Source organism: Stenella coeruleoalba (genome assembly GCF_951394435.1).
Source record: "Stenella coeruleoalba genome assembly, chromosome: 7".
Classification (NCBI taxonomy): domain Eukaryota; kingdom Metazoa; phylum Chordata; class Mammalia; order Artiodactyla; family Delphinidae; genus Stenella; species Stenella coeruleoalba.
The window spans coordinates 104,695,482-104,715,052 of NC_137153.1; the positions used below are offsets into that span (position 1 = coordinate 104,695,482).

General features: G+C 40.9%; 1 protein-coding gene and 1 long non-coding RNA gene across 4 annotated transcripts in view; one reads left to right on the top strand and one right to left on the bottom strand.

Moving 5' to 3' along the window:
* The window catches only part of LOC307189274, a 205,999-nt gene extending 205,439 nt beyond the window's left edge, over positions 1 to 560 (bottom strand). For both annotated transcript variants that reach the window (XR_013829129.1, XR_013829130.1), the window contains exon 1: positions 211 to 560. This is a non-coding gene — a long non-coding RNA (uncharacterized lncRNA). The remainder of the gene's footprint in view (positions 1 to 210) is intronic.
* A 1-nt stretch (position 561) lies between these two features.
* The window catches only part of PAPPA (pappalysin 1), a gene marked incomplete at its 5' end in the record, with an annotated part of 543,378 nt that continues 524,368 nt past the window's right edge, over positions 562 to 19,571 (top strand). The window contains one exon of one of the 2 annotated variants that reach the window (XM_079927208.1): positions 562 to 727. Of the gene's footprint in view, positions 728 to 14,847; positions 14,927 to 19,571 lie in introns of those variants that run through there. The other variant, XM_079927210.1, reaches the window with a different exon arrangement.

The window sequence follows — 19,571 nt, forward strand, 5'->3', positions numbered from 1 at the left end:
AAGAATTGATTACTGGTTTCCAGGGACTAGGGATGGAGATGGTGGAGGAGGCAAGTAGACGTGTTTATTAAAGGACAATATAATGGAAAAAAAAAGAACACTGTAAGGAACACATAGTATCAAATTGCTGTTTGACTGTGGTGGTATATATGCAAACCTATGTATGTGATAAAATTACATACATCTAAATACACACAAATTGTTACTGACCCTTTCCAGTCGGCCCGCAACAAGCGTCCTCCTGCCAGGTGGTGCTCGCACCAACGGAACGAGCTGGAGTTTGGTTCAGAAGAAAAGGAAATCTTGATTCGTTGATTGAAGAAGGCTGTTACCAGCTCCCCCTGTAGAGTCCACGCTCTCCCTGCCAGGGCGCACGCAGGTGGGGCTGCTTTATAGGCATCAGCTTTGTAGGAGGTCTCATCAGCGGGGGAGGGGGTGGAGTTCTCCCCTTGCAGTCCCGCGCAGCTTAGCTGCGCACGCCGCAGACCACAGTGCCGGGTGCAACGTCTCTGCACACGGCCCACTGACGCCATCTTGAATTGCAGTGCCGCGTACAGCGTTTCTGCGCGCGCAGCGTCTGCGAGCAGCCCAAGCGGCAGCGTCCGGCGGCAGCGTTTCGCGTTTGGAACTCTGGTCTGAAGTGCCGGGTGGAGGCGTCTGCCTGCAGCGTCTTATGAGCAAGTGAAACTAGATGGAGCACAACGGAAAACAAGCAAGCAAAAAAAAGGTTAGACTTTATTTTATTGCCTGGATTCTATTTTTGTTTCCCTGGGAATTTTGAATGGCCTTTGCTGGTGACAAAATGAATACATATAAATCTTTGGACATCTGAATAATATAGATGGATTGTATCAATGCAGTTTCATGGTTGTGATATTGCAAGATGGTACCATTGAGGGAGACTAGGTAAATAATACACGGGATCAATCTGCATTATTTCTTTATTTTTAGTTATTTTTTAAATTAATTAATTAATTTCGCGGTACGCGGGCCTCTCACTGTTGAGGCCTCTCCCGTTGCGGAGCACAGGCTCCGGACGTGCAGGCTCAGCGGCCATGGCTCACGGGTCCAGCCGCTCCGCGGCATGTGGGATCTTCCCAGACCGGGGCACGAGCCCGTGTTCCCTGCATCGGCAGGCGGACTCTCAACCACTGCGCCACCAGGGAAGCCCCTGCATTATTTCTTACAAGCGTGTGTGAATCTACAGTTCTCTCAAAATAAAAAGTGTAATTGAAACACTACAGTATTATTCTGAAAATATGCATTGAGTACTCAGTATGTGCGTCACCCTTTTAGGGTAATTGTGAACATTGAATGGATACATACATATACGTGTGTGTGTAAGTAATACAGTTAGAGTGCTGCTCAGCATATAATAAGCCCTTTTGAAATGTGCTATTTCAAAATAATAGTTGAAATAGTACATTTCAACTATTATTATTCCAATCCTTGAAGGCAGAGCCTCTGTTCAATTCATCTCTGATTCTCAGTATGTGTATTGTTTCTGATACATATTGCGAGCACCTGTCAGTGTGAACCGACTAAATGGCTTATCTAATCCCTTGCACCGACCTTCAAAGAGCAGGGGTCAATAAGAAGGGTGCTCTCAGTGGAGTCCAGAGTAATCAAGAATTAAACAGGAAAACAATAAGACTACCTAGACTCCACCTCCCAGCTTTGCCACTAATTTATTAAAAGCCCGTTTTCTTCACGAAGTCTCAGTGTCACCATTTGTGAGAGGAGGGATTGGAATGGCATTATTTCCAGCCCTTAAATATACATGGTTCCGTGTTTTATAAGAGAATTATTCTTTCTGAAACTTGAGCCTTGGGCCAGGAGTCCAAAGGTAATTATATACTGGCTCCAAAATTCTGGCCTCCAGTTGTGTTTGGGTAAAGTTGACTCTTCTGTTTCTGGCCTCCATTAAAGCACAGTTATTAGCAGCTGTTCTTTAGCTTTATAGATCTTTGAAGTATGTGGTAGTCAGAATATCTGTAGATGATAGCAAGCCAAGATTTTTGAAACCTTTAGGGGATAAGAAATTGTAGAAACTTAAGCCATAATTATGGTATTAATCACTACCATTGCATCATTATCCTCCAAAGCCAAGGGGAGTTATACTTGCTAAATTTAAAAACAATAAAGGCATGTTGTGATTTATGCAAACACAAAAAAAGCTCTCAAAAAAACACCAGCTTGTTTATTTTACTTAATTTTTGCAATACAACCTAATGTATTTGTGTAGTGTTTTTGAGAGGACTCCTGGGTAATTTTTCATGCTAAAGGTTAGCCAAAAGCTGACAGATGTCTTTACTCAAATAGGCCAGGTTTTACAGTGCAATGAGCATTACATGTATCCTTCTTGCCTGTCCTCTTACCCTTTGTCGGAGCATCTGGAATGTCCAGCCACTTCAGAGTTGAAATTGCTTATATTTTTGTACTAATTTGGGATTCCTTGAACATTACATCGTTGAGTGCTTATTAAACACCTTGTATGAACTCACTCTTGCAGAGACACTATGAAATAATTACAATGAAGTATGCAATGTTCTCTGTTAATAATAAATATAATTTGTGGAGGAACTATTATACTTACAGTAACTCACCTAATTCAACTCTCACAACTCTATCAAAAATATATTAATAACTCTAGTTTATAGAGAAAGCAAACCAGATCAGAGTTTATGTAACAGAATCCTAAGTTTTTTCCAATGTGGTAGACGCTTTCAATCAAAAATTTTTTTTGAATTCAATAAATCTATGGATGCTGGCACTTAAATTATAATGACAAGAAATAGAAATCAACTAGGGCTAGAGTAATTGAAGAAAATGGGAAAATATTTTCAAAGTGCTGAAAACAAATGGTTGGCTAGATTGTATTGTCAGCAAAACCATCCTTTAAGAATCAGGCTAAAATAAAGACATTTTATGTAAACAATGAATAGATTATGAATAAATTCTCATAAAAGAAACTTGGAAAGGATGTACATATGGAAAAACATATTCCCAGTAATGAGGTCCATGATGCAAAGAAACAGCAAACATTTGGTCATACCCAAAGAATCACTGAGTATCTGAAAAACAGTAATAGTGTCTAAGTTGAGGTGAAAAAATAAAAACCATCCAAGATGCAGCTTAAATACTGGACAACAATAACACATGTATCGGGAAGGCGTGGGAAGAGAAAGTATTTTAAAGTCCATTGCGTTATTCAGCATGGGAACGAAAATATGTGTTAACTGGGGACTTAGTGTAAATTATGTATGTAATTATTAGCAAAACCACTAAAACACTGGAAAGAGGAGATTAAATTAGAGCACATATGTTTAAATCCCCAAAATAAAGCAAACAAGCCAAAAACAAAATCTACCAAAACAGGAGAGTAAGATTCTCAGGCCAGAGCAAGTATGAGTGAGGCAAAAGGATGCTTTGTAATCAACAGGAATCTGCTGAGGAGAAGTTATCCATTCAAAAGCCATTCAAGGAGGATAGCATATTGACCAACAGACCTCCCTTTGAAAGAATTCTGTGCAGTGGGGCTTCCAAGCTCTCATAGCTGAGGACCAGTTCTTAAGAATATAAACAATATAAATCTTCCAATTAAAACTTGCCAAAGAGATCAGCCTACATTAGTAGTTGCAAATGTAGGACTCAAGATTATACTTCCAAACATAGTGACTCAGTAGGGGTGTTTTTATCACAAATCCCGAGAGATAATAGAGTGGAAGACTTGAAGACCACATTTGATAGTCACTATTCTGCACGAGAAAACTGAAGTTCCCCAGCAGTACTATTTCTCAATACAGATGACTACTGAGGTGCTTGGTTTATATCTCAATCTCCGGCAAAATTTGAGAAGAGAAAAAAGAGTGTGCATTCATTTGAATAAGACATTACTCTTCACAATGAGAAAAAAAAAAGGATTTCTTGGCTTAAAACAACACACCTGTGTACATTTGCTAGTTAATGTCTGTGAGTCTAATACCTCATGGGAGGCAGCCCACCTGGTCTCACCTGGTGACGCCCAGCCCACAGTTCCTGCCATTTTTCTCATTTCAGCAGGACTGGGTAGGAAAAGAGGTTCTGCTAGTAAATCAAGGCCATCTTATTGAAGCCCGCAAGTCCCAAGCTCAGGAGATATAGAAGAGTCAAACCTCAGACCTTCACCGAACTAAACTCTTCTTCGGGGGAGAATACAGTTCAGAATTTATGACTTTGATACAGACCGATAAATCGAACCCTTTCTCTGAGCACTAATTCCTACAAAATGCAGGATTTTTTTTTTCTTGTGGAAAAATTGATTTTAATACATTTCTTGTGTAATACGTTTCTTCCTTTAGTCAATCACATATTCATTTACTTTCATATTCACTTCTCCTTCCTCACCCATATGTATTCATTCATTTGTATTCATTCACATATTCCTGTATCAACTTATGTTTTATCAAGTCAGTCATTAACTAATTCATGACTCTCAATCACTTGATCATTTATGTTTTCACTTGTATTGTTTTTCACAGTTTTCTCATCCTTTGATTCTCCAGTTCATGTATTTGTTCATATCTTTTAATTCATTTCCTCATTCATTTAACACACACACACAATATCTTCGTGCAAGTTTCGTCTCTGCTAGAGCCACAAACAGAGATAAGCAATGCACCCGTGACTCCTTCTCAAGCTTTGAATTATTTCCTCTGGCTTTGTCTTTCCCAGATCTCCACCTAGAGAATGCACTGGAGAGTCCATTCTGTAGCTACAGGTTTCTTAGTTCATAAACAGGGACAATATTTTTAGTAGCTTCTAGATGTCAGTCAGGCCAAACTTGGATCAAAATTCTGTTTCTTCGCATCAGACATTAATCAGCCCAGAAACTTCAACCTAGTTTTAGGGCTCAGGTTTTTCCTTCCTATTTAGGGAAAGCCCAGTTCCTTACTGCTGTGTGTTACCTCCCTGTGAGTCTCTGCTACTCACATAACACACTTCACTTCTGACACTTCTCACCACCAAATGTGTGGAGACTTTTCCCCACACCAAGCAATTCTCTGCAACACTGGCTTGGTGTCCTGCCATTTAATTCAGTTCTGACGTTGTTTATCTGGAGATGGCTTCAGATCCCACAGATTAAGGGCTCAGTCCCACAAGACTGCCTTCCCTGACACCCATACACTTCAGACACCCGTCGTAAGCCCAGTTTATCACCTGTGCTTCTGACCAGTTGGCTATAGGTGGGAGTTTCCATTTGATTAATTTGCTAGAGCAGCTCACAGAACTCAGGGAAACACTTACGCTTTCCAGTTTAATACGGGATATCACAAAGGATACAGATGAACAGCCAGATGAAGACATATATAGGGTGAGGTCTGGGAGGGTCCCCAGTGCAGGAGCTTCTGTTGCTGTGGAGTTGGGGTGCATCACTCTCTCAGTGTGTATGTGTTCTGCAACCCCCATGCTCTCTGAACCTTGTCATTTTGGTTTTTTTTATGGAGTGTGCCTTACATAGGCATGATTGATTAACTCATTGGACATTGATGATTGATTCAACCTCCAGCCCCGCTCCCCTGCTTAGAGATTGAGGGGTGGGAGGTACTGAAACTTCCAACCCTCTAACCTTGTGGTTTGTTGCCCTGGAAGCCAGCCCCCTTCCTTAGGTTACCTAAGGGATTTTGGAAAGTCACCCTATTAACATAACAAAATAAATCTTTATGGCTCTAATCACAGGAAAGTCCAAGGGTTTTAGGAGCTCTATGCCAATAAGAGGGTCTAAGACCAAATATATATATATATATATATATATATATATATATAGTTATGAATCAACATATCACAGCCTCACAGGGCTCTCGCCCCTTGCCTTAAATGAGTGGGTCTTGATCATGACCTTGGTGGTGGCAGTGTAGTTCCTGAGTTCTAGTATTTTCTTAGCCTTCAATTGATCTATGTCAAAAGAAGAATGTTTACCCTAACTCCCTCCTCCATGATTATAATTATATATTATGTTATAATCCAGTAAAAATGACAATTGGCTTGTTTAAGCTCAAATCTATACTCTCAAAGTGCAAAGTATTTTTCTTAATAACCCACACAACTAGTAATTGTTTGGTTTTTTTTTTTTTGTTTTTTTTTTTGCGGTACACGGGCCTCTCACTGTTGTGGCCTCTCCCGTTGCGGAGCACAGGCTCCGGATGCGCAGGCTCAGCGGCCATGGCTCACGGGCCCAGCCGCTCCGCAGCATGTGGGATCTTCCCGGACCGGGGCACGAACCCGTGTCCCCTGCATCGGCAGGCGGACTCCCAACCACTGCGCCACCAGGGAAGCCCTAGTAATTGTTTAATATTTGTCTTTACTGCTAGGGAGTGTCAGGAGGGGAAGATTTCTCCTCTACCCTTCTTGGTTCTTTGGCTGGATTAATTAAATTGACACAAGACAGGTTAACAGGTGAAAAATACAAATTTAATTTGTGTGTATGGAGGTGTCAGAGAAATAGGACCTCCAAAGTGACCAAAGTAGGCTATTTATATAAATTATTTTAACAATTATTTGTGAAGATTTAACAAAACACAGGGCTTTGTGCTTAGGGTTGCAAACTAATGAAGAGGTAACAAAGTTTGTTTATACAGTTTTCTTAGCCTTGAATTCCCTAACTCTGGTGATAAGGATGCTTTCTATCCTCCTGGTGTAGGGAGGGTACCTTCAGATGGGAGATTTATTTCCTGCTTTCAGGGGCAAAGAAGAGGTTCAGAGCATTGTTGTTGTTGCTGTTTTTAATAGCATTTCACCCCACACCAGCTGTAACTGGTGTCAGTATGCCACTGTGGCATATCTTGGGGTAGGATGTCCTGACCCCCAGCAGGAGTAAGTTCTATGATGATAGCAACTTAGATGGTGCTATTCATCAATATATCCCTAGCCACTGGCATAGTGTTTGGCTACATGAATATTTTTCACAGATATAAGAGTAGCATGTGTTGTAACTGAGTAGATGCAAAAGGTCTAGGGATAGAAGATGTGGAAGAAATTCAGTGTCTGAGAGGTGGGAGTGATGGGGAGGGTGCACAGAGGACATGACATTTCAGATGTGCTTTGAACATTAGTAGGAGTTTGCCAGGCAAGTGTGTGTGTGTGTGTGTGTGTGTGTGTGTGTGTGTTGGAGTGGTTGGATCATAGTGTACAGGGAGATAGGATTGGGAATGGGGAAATACTGGGTAAATGAGGCTGGGAAGACAGGCAGAGACCAAATCATGCAACGTGTAATCCACGTTAAGGATCTTGGACTTGATTCTGAGGGCAAAGGAGTGGCAAAGAAGTGATTTACAGATGCAAGTAAACTGGACAGATTAATTTTTAAAAAATTTTATTTTGGGAAGATCACCAATGACCAAAGCAAGACAAGATAAGGAGTTACAGCTCAGAAAAGATACTGTTTTGTCTGTTGGGGAATGTTGTCAGATACTAAAAACAGCTTAATGGGGCATCGTGAGCCATGCTTGTATCTAAGAACCACATTTCAGTCATAAGGGTGGGATCCATCCTCTGTTTACCTTGCCTCACCTCTCAAATATGTTGATCAGTACATCCTATCAATGTCACTCCCTAAATTTCACCAGCTTCTCTTTATACCTACTGCCATTTCCCTGGTTCTGACTCCCATCATCCCTAACCTGAGCTATTGCTACCACTCCTACACTATTTTTGGAGCCTCTTAGATCCTTCCCACTAATCTGTGTCCCCCACTCGTTGTTAGAGTGAACATTCTGAATGGCTTCTTTCCTGTTTAATATTTTCCAATAGCTTCCCGTCCCCTAGAAGATCAAGTCTAAACTCCATAACGCACCTTGTTTCACAATGATGTCTCAGGTGGCTTCTCCAGCATAATTTCCCCCATCATTTGATTATTGTATTTTCAAAAAACCAGTCAAAGCACCTAATTAGGAGCTCCTTCCTTACTGTCTGCCATAAGAAATGGCCGCCTACTCATTAGTATCATTTTTGTATCATGCACAGTCTCTCACTACACATATTTCACTGTTGATACTTATTTGTGTGCACCTACTAATTCTGTCCTCCTTGGAGAAAAACTATGTCTTATTATTTGTAAACACTGTCTGTTTAAATAGATGTCTCCCCTTCCTCCAATTTTTTTTAATGAGCACATAAATGAACAATGATTAAAAAAATGAAAAGAATGAATCAAAATAGAGAAATTGGGTCAGGTTCAACTAAGGTATTAAAAAAAATCATGCGTTCTGGTATTTTTGAGCAGAGTAATATTTTCAGCTTCTTGGAAAGGTGCAGAAGACCTTTTACTCATTATTACTCATCCATTATGAATTTCACTATTAAAAATATAATATGGTCTGATGGTTTTACTGTTGATCACCTCTAAGCATATATCTATTAATCCTTAGGGAGAAATGACTCACAGTGTTTCCAGTTATGCAGCCAGAAAGTACTTTGATTGGATAGTCACTGGGGTCAGGCCTGGAAGAGCTGAGAAATTCTGGTGTTTCCCCTCTATTCCCTACTAGCTTTTTGAATCTAATGAGAGCTACTTGGTCTCATCCTCCTGTAAGGTAACTGTGGGTTCTCAAAACCAGATTAGGTGGGAAACCGTTCACAAACTGGGACTAATGACCTGAGAAATTCTATGACCAATGAACTGGGGACTTCTTCAGGTGCAATGGAGAATGTGGAAGCCACATAGGAAATGAAGAAAAACAGCTGAAAGTACTAAGAGAACGTTAGAAGGAAGGGTTGACGTGGCTGTGAGGATAAGCAGGTCTCTAGGAGGGTAACAAAATTGAGAGAATTGGGAAGAAGAGGCAGTTTGGTGTGGAATTTTAGGATTGCACGAGTGCATGCTCTCGCATATCCTCTCTATAACATTCTGGAGTTGATACTGGCTCCTACAGGCAACTGGTCGTTGAGGATGGACAAAGGATGTAGTCAGACGAGAATTACTCAGACTTGTTATGTGGAAGGTGCCCTACCCATTGCTGGAGGTCAATCTGTAGAAAGACTTTACATTGCCCTAAGTGAACTTTCCAACAACATAAGAGGTAGCTACAGCCATCCCCCACTTATAAGTAAGAAAAACTGAACTTGAAAGAGGTTCAGTGGATGGGTCTCACCTAGAAAGTAAGAACTAGACTATCCCAGAGAGTCTGACTAGAAGAAAGGACGGGGAGGGCGTTTTCATGAATTAGTTTTTTCTTCTGCCTATGACACAATGAATCCTGAAAAGATGTTACATTTTTCCTTTCTGAGAGATATTACTGGCGTGATGGAGAAGGATGCAGAGAATGGCATTGATCTGTTGGCCTTAACGGTGCTGTGGGGTCAGAAACTAACTGCTCCAGTGTGGCTGTTCTGTGTGACTTGGAGCCCGTCTTTCTCAATACCCTTGGATTCTTTCATCCTAAAAGGAGCTAACAAGGCATGACTCACTCCATCTTTAAGGCTGTTCCAAGAATTGGGGATGTTCCCAGCTTATGTGGGATTATTGTCAAAAGAAGTGTTTTTGTTTTCATGTATTCATTCTTTTACTGAGCTAATGCTGATCTGTTATCGTCACTGTAGCAAATGCTATGCAGACTCGACAAAAATATAGTTGGTGTGATATAAAGTGATAGGAACAAAAATATAGAATATTTTAGGCACCAAAGATGACTTTTAGTTTGAATTGTATAATTTAATATCCCAAAATGACTTTGTACAACTTTGAAATCTTCCCATCATTGTGCATTGCATAACTACAATATGTCAAATCCAGAGTACGAGATCTTTCTGAATTAGCACCCAACAGTTGAATGTAACTATAGAATATAATAGAATAAGCAATACTATAACTCCTGTCTTCACTGAGACCCTAATTTTAATTAACTTTACCTATGAACCTTCTCCTGCAGATAGAACTGAAGTGAGACAAGCACACACGTCACTATTCATAAAATCATGTAAAAAATTCACTACATTCATTGATACTTTGAAACCCATATATTAGTTAGGAACCTGTGAGCTATGGTAATCCTTCCAGTTTACGGATGAAAAATTGAAGCCCATAGAGGTAAATTGATTTTCCACAAAACACTTGGCATGTAACCACAGGATCCAGAATTTGAACTGAGTTTGAGTTCAATAATTTTTCAGCTGCATTTTGCCCATTTTCTTTGCTATATTTTACTTCTTTAGCATGTTTGCATTCCCTGGAAAAAAAATTTAATTGGAGAAACTTATGGGAAACAGCACAATATTTAGGTGACTGAGAAGCAAATAAGAAATGATAATCAATTAAGATAGAATTTTAACAGATCATCCAAGCTGTATGCAGAAATTTGAGGCGTTAGTCTCACTTCTACATCCTTTGGATGTGGAATTTTACAGCAGTGGCCCTGCAATATGAATGTTTTCAGTGCTCTATTCATGCGTCAGCTCTAGAACTGTTTGGACTTTGTTCTTAGGTGCCCATCACAGAAACCCTGGAGATACTCTTGCTTACTGGCTTTCTGCCAGGGCTGACCACCAGCGTGACTTGGAGATGTTTCTCCAAATATAAATGATTAAGTCCCACCTGTGAAGATTCTGATTCACTAGATCACAGTGGCTTGAGCATCCTTAGAAGCTCTCACCCAGTAACTCTTTCAGTAGACCTCATGGAGAAACAATCCAGGAACACACGCCCCTCTTTTCCATTTTGCAGGTAGCAAAATGGAAACCAGGAGAGGTAAGGGTCTCTCCAAAATTCACAGAGTTTGTTTAGCCTGTTGCCCAAGAACTCCACAATGTAAACTGTAATGATCACATGACCCTTGATGTTCTGGTTTCTCAAGATCATGTCCGGATACAGAAACACACAGGATTCTATGCATTTTCAAAAAGTGTAAGTGGGATTTTAGCCTAGGTCTACAGATACGTATAGATAACCTACTTTGTCCTAAGGATTACGCTAGCTTCTTCTCTACTTTTCCCTCCTTGGCAAATGACAGTTGATGCTCGGCCTCTACGGGGGTCTCAGGAGCAGGTGATAAACCAAAGGGAAACTGAAGCCTGAGTCCTGGATGGCATTTCCTCCAGAGAGTAGTGACCATCCAGAGCATGAAGTTCCATGGGACAAAGAGAGGCAGCTGCCACCCTAATAGCAATAACAGGTCAGTCCTCGTGGTCAGGAGCAAAGAACGAGAGGCAGAATTGGGGGAGATTTCTTAGGCTGAAGGCACGCAGGAGGAAGGAGACTTTCTTAAATCTATGCCAGCCCTGAAAGTTGCTCTCAGATGACTGAGCCTACGTGAAGAGCACTGAGAACCAGAGATAAATAAGGAAAAAAATAGTCCTGCTTTCAAGAAATCACATTCTGCTTTGTTACATAGGTACAAGGAACAGTGTTATGGGTTAATTAACAAAAGATTTCTGGTGAAGCTCTTCAGAGTAGGCCATGCCTGAGTATCACTGTGGAGGATGTTTTGTGGTTTACCACGCAGACATGGTTAGCAGAATGAGGGCATTCCTGGCAGAGGAAAAGCATATGCAAACTGCAGAGCAGTGTAGCAGGAGGATGTATTAAGAGAGCTACAAGTCAGTGCTTGTGCTCAGAGTTGAAACACAAAGAGAATTGTTGAAGAATGGAGAGGTACCTGGGTGATGTCTCCCGAACCACTTACATGCCATGTGAAGACATTCCCTCTGCTTCCTGTAAGCCACTGACTGGCAAGAATGCGGTGTTAAGTTGCACAGCGACAGAGCTGCTTTGGGGAATGTTAAGCTCGCTATGGGGGTCAGTATTCAAGGTTTTTAAGCATCAGACTAAAATTTATATGACTTCAAAGATCTTTTTCCAGCTATAAGATAGATATTCTATAATATCTATTTAGGCATGGTGGCCTTTCAAACCAGACATCACTCTTGTGGATAAGATGAGAATGAAAAAGAAGAAATAAAAATAAAGATATAATGAGGTATAGGAGCAGTGGAAGATGCTTAACATCAACACTGGAATGGATGGTAACAGGAGTAGGGGAGAGAAAGCTAGTCCAAAACATTTTATCCTGCCTGAATACTCAAAAGTCTCTTAACTGTTGTCTCCCATTTATTCTTGTTTCTCTCCGATCCAAGATCATACAGACATCTGTCATGTCCCCGTACTGAAGCCTGGGTAATTTGAATGAAAGGGAAACCAGGTGATGCCATCTCTCTACCCTTAATACTTTAATAGCTCCCTGTGATTCTTCATGACCGAACTATTTCACATGGGCTGCAGAGACTTTCATGTTCTGCCCATGTCCGTCTCCTCAGCCTCATTTGCTATCAGATTCCCCTACATTAGAGTGTCTCAGCGTTGGTACTATTGACTTGTCAGACTGGATAATTCTTTGGGGCTGCCGTAGGATACTTAGGAGCATCCCTGGTCTGTACCCAGTAGATAGTACTCGCTCCCAGTTATGACAACTAAAAATTTCTCCAGCTTGCCTAATGTCCCTGGGGTTGGGGGAAATTCCCCTGGTTGAGAACTACCGGTCTAGACCTTTCTTTTCCAGGTACCTGTTCCTTCAAATGTACCATGCTTCCTCTCATTACAGGACTTCTGAAATCACCACTTCCTTTCTCTGAAATAATCTCCCTCTCCCCACCCCTGTGCCAAATTATTAATGTCTAATCATTGCTTCTGTCCAAGTGCAATCATTACTTGCTCCATGGAGCCTATACTGATCCACCAATCACAGTGCTGTAATAACCCTTTCCTTTAGGGCTGTGTTTGTAGCCGTGTGTTCATCACTGGCGTCATCGGAATAATTTCTGTCTTCCCCTCCAGGCAGTGTACTTCATAAAAACAGGACCCTTGCCTATTTTTATTTACCATTATGTCCTCTGTACCTGGCATGGTAGAAACTCAATAAACATTTATTCAATGAATGACTGAAAACTGAACAAAAGTTGCAATTATCAGGAAAGTAAAGCAGGACTTTCAGCCTCTGAAGTCAACAACTGTTTGCTGAGCACTGATTTTGCATTAAGCAGGATGCTGAGCCCTGGGACCACAGTAAAGAATAATATACAGCCTTTGCCTGGGAGGCACAGCCTTGGGAAAGAAATTGACTTGTAAGTAGAAAGGAACGATATGGTATCCTAGGCGATCAGTGGAGGTCTGAACAACCTCAAGTTGGGTGTATACAGAAGACTTCCAAGGTCTGCCTGTAGAGTGAGAAAAAGGTTTCAGAGAAAAGATAATTCTTGAGCTCAGACTAAAGGGTTAGACAGAACTGGCTAGATGGACATGGGTAATGGGGTAGGCAGGTATTAGAGCTGGTGTGATTGGTGGGAAATTAGTCACAATAATGCTACAGGTGTACAGCAATCCAGCCAGCTGAGAATCTCCACACAGTTCTGAGAAATGAGCTTAAAGACTTAAGCAGGGATAGAGGCATGAGAATTTCTTGTGTAGGCTCAGAAGTCTGTGCTTTCTCCTGGAGACAGTGGGAGGTCAGAGAAGGATGGCAAGCAGTGGCGTGAATCAGATGTGCAATTTCAACGTATGAGCTGAATGTTTGACCAGTAGATAGAGAGAAATACACCTGCATAACTCAGGGTCTCATTAAAAATGTTTTAAAACTTTGAGTGGCTGTGGGCCTGGCACATAGCAACTTCTCAACAAGGAAAATCAGAACGCAAACTCAGTATACGGTTCAAGAGTGTGTAGACTCTATTCTCACCAATAGGAGGGCAGAAGGCTTATTGCAACCAGTGAGTCCTTCTGGCCTCACTCCCATGAACCCATATTTGTTGTTAGTGGCAAGATATATACAGGGAGGTATAGGGATCAGGAGGCCAGTTCTAGACTTCAGAGAAAAAGAGGCAAACATAGGCATTTTCTGGACACTGCAGCATTCTGAAACCTGATGATTGAGTGTTTGTTTTCCCATTGTCTGCATTTCTGCCTAGTCCTCCAACATGAATAATTGTCAAGGTTTTGCTAGGCCAAAGTATATTCCAGAGAAATCGGATCTGCAATTTTGCAGAATTTCACAATGCCTTTTTGCAGTTCTGTGTCAAATTGTTTGTTTAAATCTAGTTTATTTTACCTTCTTGGTCCTGGACGTACTATCAGCTGAAATATTTATATCATTGCCTCTTAGGAGTTGTGCCTTTTCCCTTGTTCTGTGAAAAAATGTGCTGACCTGTTCTATGTGTATATGAGTAATTGTTTTTATTTTAATTACTTGAGTGCCTGTGGAAGGAGCCTGAGTTGTCTGGCCCGTTCTCTCTTTGACCATTTCTTGTCTTGCTTTCATTCACTCCCTTTTCGTGGAGAAAATTCTTGCTCTCATCACGAACAATGTCTTTGGAGACCATTTGAAGTTGAAATCTTCATGCTCAATCTAGCCTTTTGAAAGGAGATGTGGGAATCATAAAGATAAACGTACCTTACCACACAATGCAGAAATCCCCTTCTCCCAGCCAGGCTCCAGGATGCTGGAAGAAAAAAAAAAAAACAACCCAAGCACATCCTTGCTATTGTTCAGATCTTAGTTTTGAAAACAAGCTTCCCACACAAACATACACACACATTCCTTATTACATATAGCATTCCGTCCTCAACTCACCCCCTTCTGACCTCATTCATTCATTCAACACAATTACTGAATATTCATGGTGTGCCAAGCAGTGAGCAAAACAGGCAAGTCTCTGCCCTCACAGAGACCACAGTCTGACGTAGAAAGCAGACATTGCAGCAGTTACCACCATCATGGGGGTGGGGGGGAGGAAACTCTACAAAAGGGGGTGCTGTCTTGTTCCAGGAAGTCATGGAAATTATGCCAGGAGAAGTGATATTCAAGCTGAGGAAAGAGAGGAATGGATGGAGGAGACTAGCACCAGGGAGGAAAAATGTCCCAGGTTGGAGCTGGAATAACATTTGGTGAGATATTCAACTAGGGAGGTAAGGACCTAGATGGTATCTTTTAAAAATCTGGCTTCTACAACCATATGGTCAGACATACTTGTGCTCAACACCAGCTCCAAGTCATCAGAGCTGTTTGATCTTGAGCAAATTGCTTAACCTCTCTACGACTGACTGTCATTATTAGTCATTATTAGTTCATAGGGTGGATGTAAAGGTTGAAGAAGTTAGAACATGGACATTGTGTACACACCGGCTGACACCTGGTAACATCTTGACAAATAATAGGTTGTGTTGTGATTACCATCATTATCATGTATTATTATCTTCACTATGCCTTCGTTATCTTTTCCACTGTTTTTTGGTTACTGTTGTTGTCCCCTCAAGTCAGGTAATTTGGGATCAACATGTTTCTGGAAGCTAGCCAACCCTGGATCCCCTGTCTTCTCTTCTTCCCTCTCCATCTTTCTTTTTCTTTTCCTTTTCCTTACCTTCTCACTCCTGTGGTTGACACCCCACCATGGTTGGGCCCCAGGAACTGGACAATGGGTGATATAAAATAATGGAGTCCTGTGTATTATTAACTTCGTGTCAGGACCATGCTAAGAACAATTTCTGTGCATAGTTCAGTTGGAAATTCACGTTAGCATGCTCTGCCACTTACGAGGGAAAATGAGCAGAGCGTAAATTATGGGTAAAATAATATTTCTCACTTAGCTGTCAGCATTGAAGAGATGTTTCCATTTCACTTTGGTAATGTGTCTCAATTTCTCTGCATTTCCATATTCATACTGCCATATCTTAAGTTAGGATTCATCTCTCATCCAAACTAGTGTGATATCATCCCCGATGTGCTCTTTCTTTCACTTTCTCTTTCTCTCTGACACTCTCCCTCTTCCTCTCCCCCACTTCCCCCCACCCCCCTTCTCTCCTTCCAAACTTGCCTGTTCCAATTCGGCTTCAACTGAAATATCAGAATGTTCTTCCTGTAATATCACACTGATCACTATATATTCATGTTTGAAAACCTTCAAAGATGTTCTGTTTTCTGAATAGTAAGTCTATCAGGACACCTTGCACTGCAAGGAACAGTAACAAACCTATCAAATTAAAAGGTAATGAGAATATACTGCTTCACTTACCTGAAAAACGCAGAGGTGATTTGAGCTTTGGGCACAGTTTGATCAGGACTTTAGCTCTGTTTCTCGGTTACTCTCTTGGTTCCTGTCCAAATGTCAGCCTTATTCTCTAGCTGGCTTCTTCTATGCTGGCAACATGTTTAAAGCAGTCATAGGTATCTTAAATCCACATCACACTATCCAGCTAGAACGAGACACACACAAGTCAAGGATTTCTTCCAGTTGCTCCATCTTAAGCTGTGGCCCCACCTGGGAAGCAATCACTGACTCTGAAGAGATGTCATAAACTCATTGCCTTAGATCTGAGATTAAGGGCATCTCTGAGTCGAACACTGTAGGAAGGCATGTGGGGTTACTGTATTCTGTTAGTTTAGGGGAACCAGTACAAACCCCTTTTGCCAAGCAACATAAACCATGTGGATGCAGTAGAGGGTGCCACAGATACCAGAAAGGCAAACAGTGATGCTACCCCCCACCCCCTGAGGGTGTCACGCAAGACCTGTCACAGTCTAGCTTCAATCCACAATTCCAGGTTCCCATCATTTTTATTCTTATATTACTCTTGCCAGACTGAATTAACTGCCCCAAGTTTCCATCTGTGCTTTTGCTCCAGATTGACTTTCTCTGTGGCATGCCGAGCTCCTGCCATTCTTCGCCACAGAGAACCCTCCCTATCCTTTTAGACCCACCTTGAATGCTCTCTCCTCATGGATCCTATGATATTTTCCTCCCTCTCCCTTCAGCTGTAGTGGAGTAAAAAACACTGAATTTGCCATCATCCAATTTGGGCTTGCCTGCGGGAGCTGTCCTGTCCTCAGAGGGTGGCTAAGACTGTCTTGTTTCTTTGACTCTTTCTAGTTTCTTAAAGGACCTGCTCTCTGTCTTTCATTTTCTTATCCAAGAAAGTACCAGTGCTTTGTTTTGGGACATTTCTCTTTAGGTCAATGATGTCACCTCTTATTTAAATACCTAAACCCTACTGAGTGAAATTTTTGAGCTAAAATTTTGGAAAATCTGGAGGGCTTCTTATTTTTTCAAAGGAATAGTCAAAGAATTGTAAGCTAATAACCTATACATTATTACTTAAATGCATAAAAACTGATGAAGGCAGGCTACGAAAGTTACAATTCACCATACGTATGAGGTATTAGTATATATTTTCCTCTCATTTGCAAGTAAATCTTGTTCTGCAGAACACCTGTATTTCTGCAAAGCCATTTGTAAATCAAATATCATATGCTCATTTACATACATTTTAATTATAGAAATGAACTGTATGAATTTAAAAAATATTTTTAGTCACCTTTAATATCTCAGCTCCTTGTCAACTCATCAATAAACTGTCAATACATACAGGTTGTCCCTGACTTAACAATGGTTTCACTCATGATTTGTTGACTTTAGGATGGTGCGAAAGCGGTATGTATTCAGTAGAAACTGTACTTTGAATTTTAAATTTTGAACTTTTCCTGGTCTAGGAATATGCTCTCTCGTGATATTGGGCAGTGAGAGCAGCCGCAGCCCCCCCATCAGGCACACGGTCATGAGAGCCACCAACCGATACCCGTACACCATTCTGGACTCATACAACCATTCTGTTTTTCACTTTCAGTACAGTATTCAGTACAGTATTTTGATTTCCTTTTGGGATAAATAAAGACATAAGTAAATTGACATGAGGGCATCATGAGACAAAATTATGGGTGCAAGATGTCAATTCCAATTGTGAAGTAAGGACATTTCAAGAACTCATGGTTACCTTTTATGTCAATTCCAAACATTAGAGATAAATGACTGTGAACAGCTTTAATCATGCTTTTAAAGATGTGAGAATTTATATGGCTTTTGATATCTTTCCTTTTTGTGGACTACACTGTTTTTCTGGCAATATCAATTTTACCAGTAATCCTGAAAAGCAACTAAATATCTAAAATCTTATTCACAGAAGTCAGTATAACATTGGGTTAAAAGTGCAAAACTAGGGACTTCCCTAGTGGTGCAGTGGTTAAGAATCTGCCTGCCAATGCAGGGGACATGCGTTCAAGCCCTGGTCTAGGAAGATCCCACGTGCTGCAGAGCAACTAAGTCCGTGAACCACAGCTGCTGAGCCCACGTGCCGCAACTACTGAAGCCTGCGCGCCTAGAGCCCGTGCTCCGCAACAAGGAGAAGCCACTCCAATGAGAGGCCCGTGCACCGTAACAAAGAGTAGCCCCTGCTCGCTGCAACTAGAGAAAGCCCTCGTGCATCAGTGAAGACCCAACACAGCCAAAAATAAATAATTTTTTTTAAAAAGGTGCAAAACTAGAGGGGAAGAACATACCTCCATCAAGTGATGGCGCTGTAGAAAGGACATAGGGTCAATTTAAAGAAGTTCCCAGTGGCCAAATCTGGGATGACTTGGGCAACAAAATAGAAGATGAGATTATTGAATTATAAGCCATGAAAGAAAATAAATGTCCATAAGTCAATGCTAATACAGTAAATGAACAAGTGAATGAATGAATGAGTCCAGAAATAAATGGAGGAAAGGGGTCACTCTTCCTTATGGTGAAGGAATGCATTAGTTTTCTTTTTTTCTGTCCTTATAAATGCTTTATTGATGTCTAAACCCATACAGAGATAGAAACCATATACATACATGACAGATACCAATCCCTTTTCCTGTCAGGCCCAGCCCTCTTGTGATGGAATTGTCCATGTCAGACACACAATTTCACTGTCTCTGGCCAAGAGACACCTAAGAAACATTGAGTCTCCCCAATTTCCAGCTTTCCTGTTCTCATAACTTTGTTTCTTGTCTTTTTCTTTTTTCAACTATAAGGCATAACTAAGCTACTGATACAAAAAGAGTCCAGAGGGGAGGGAATATTTTTAAACCATGTCAGTCTAACATAGTGGTCACATTCTGGGGACCCTTAGGCCAGATAGAGCATGCAGGTATGTTGGCCTCTGAGTGTTAATTTTTTTTCAGATTTTTTTTTTTTTTTTTTAATATTGGAATATAGTTGGTTAACAGTGTTTTGTTAGTTTCAGGGTACAGCAGAGTGATTCGGTTATATGTATACTTGTATCTATTCTTTTTCAAATTCTTTTCTCATTTAGGTTATTACAGAATATTGAGCAGAGTTCCCTGTGCTATACAGTAGGTCCTTGTTGGTTACCTGTTTTAAATACAGCAGTATGTATACGTCAATCCCAGACTCCTAATCTATCCTCCCCCCGCCCACCCTTCCCCCTGGTAACCGTAAATTCATTCTCTTAAGTCTGTGAGTCTGTTTCTGTTTTGGACATAAGTTCATTTTATCATTTTTTTTAAGATTCCACGTATAAGCGATATAATATGATACTTGTATTTCTCTGTCTGATTTACTTTGTATGATAATCTCCAGGTCCATCCATGTTGCTACAAATGGCATTATTTCAGTATTTTAATGGCTGCGTAATATTCCATTGTATATATATATACCACATCTTCTTTGTCCATTCATCTGTTGATGGACATTTAGGTTGCTTTCATGTCTTGGCTATTGTAAACAGTGCTGCA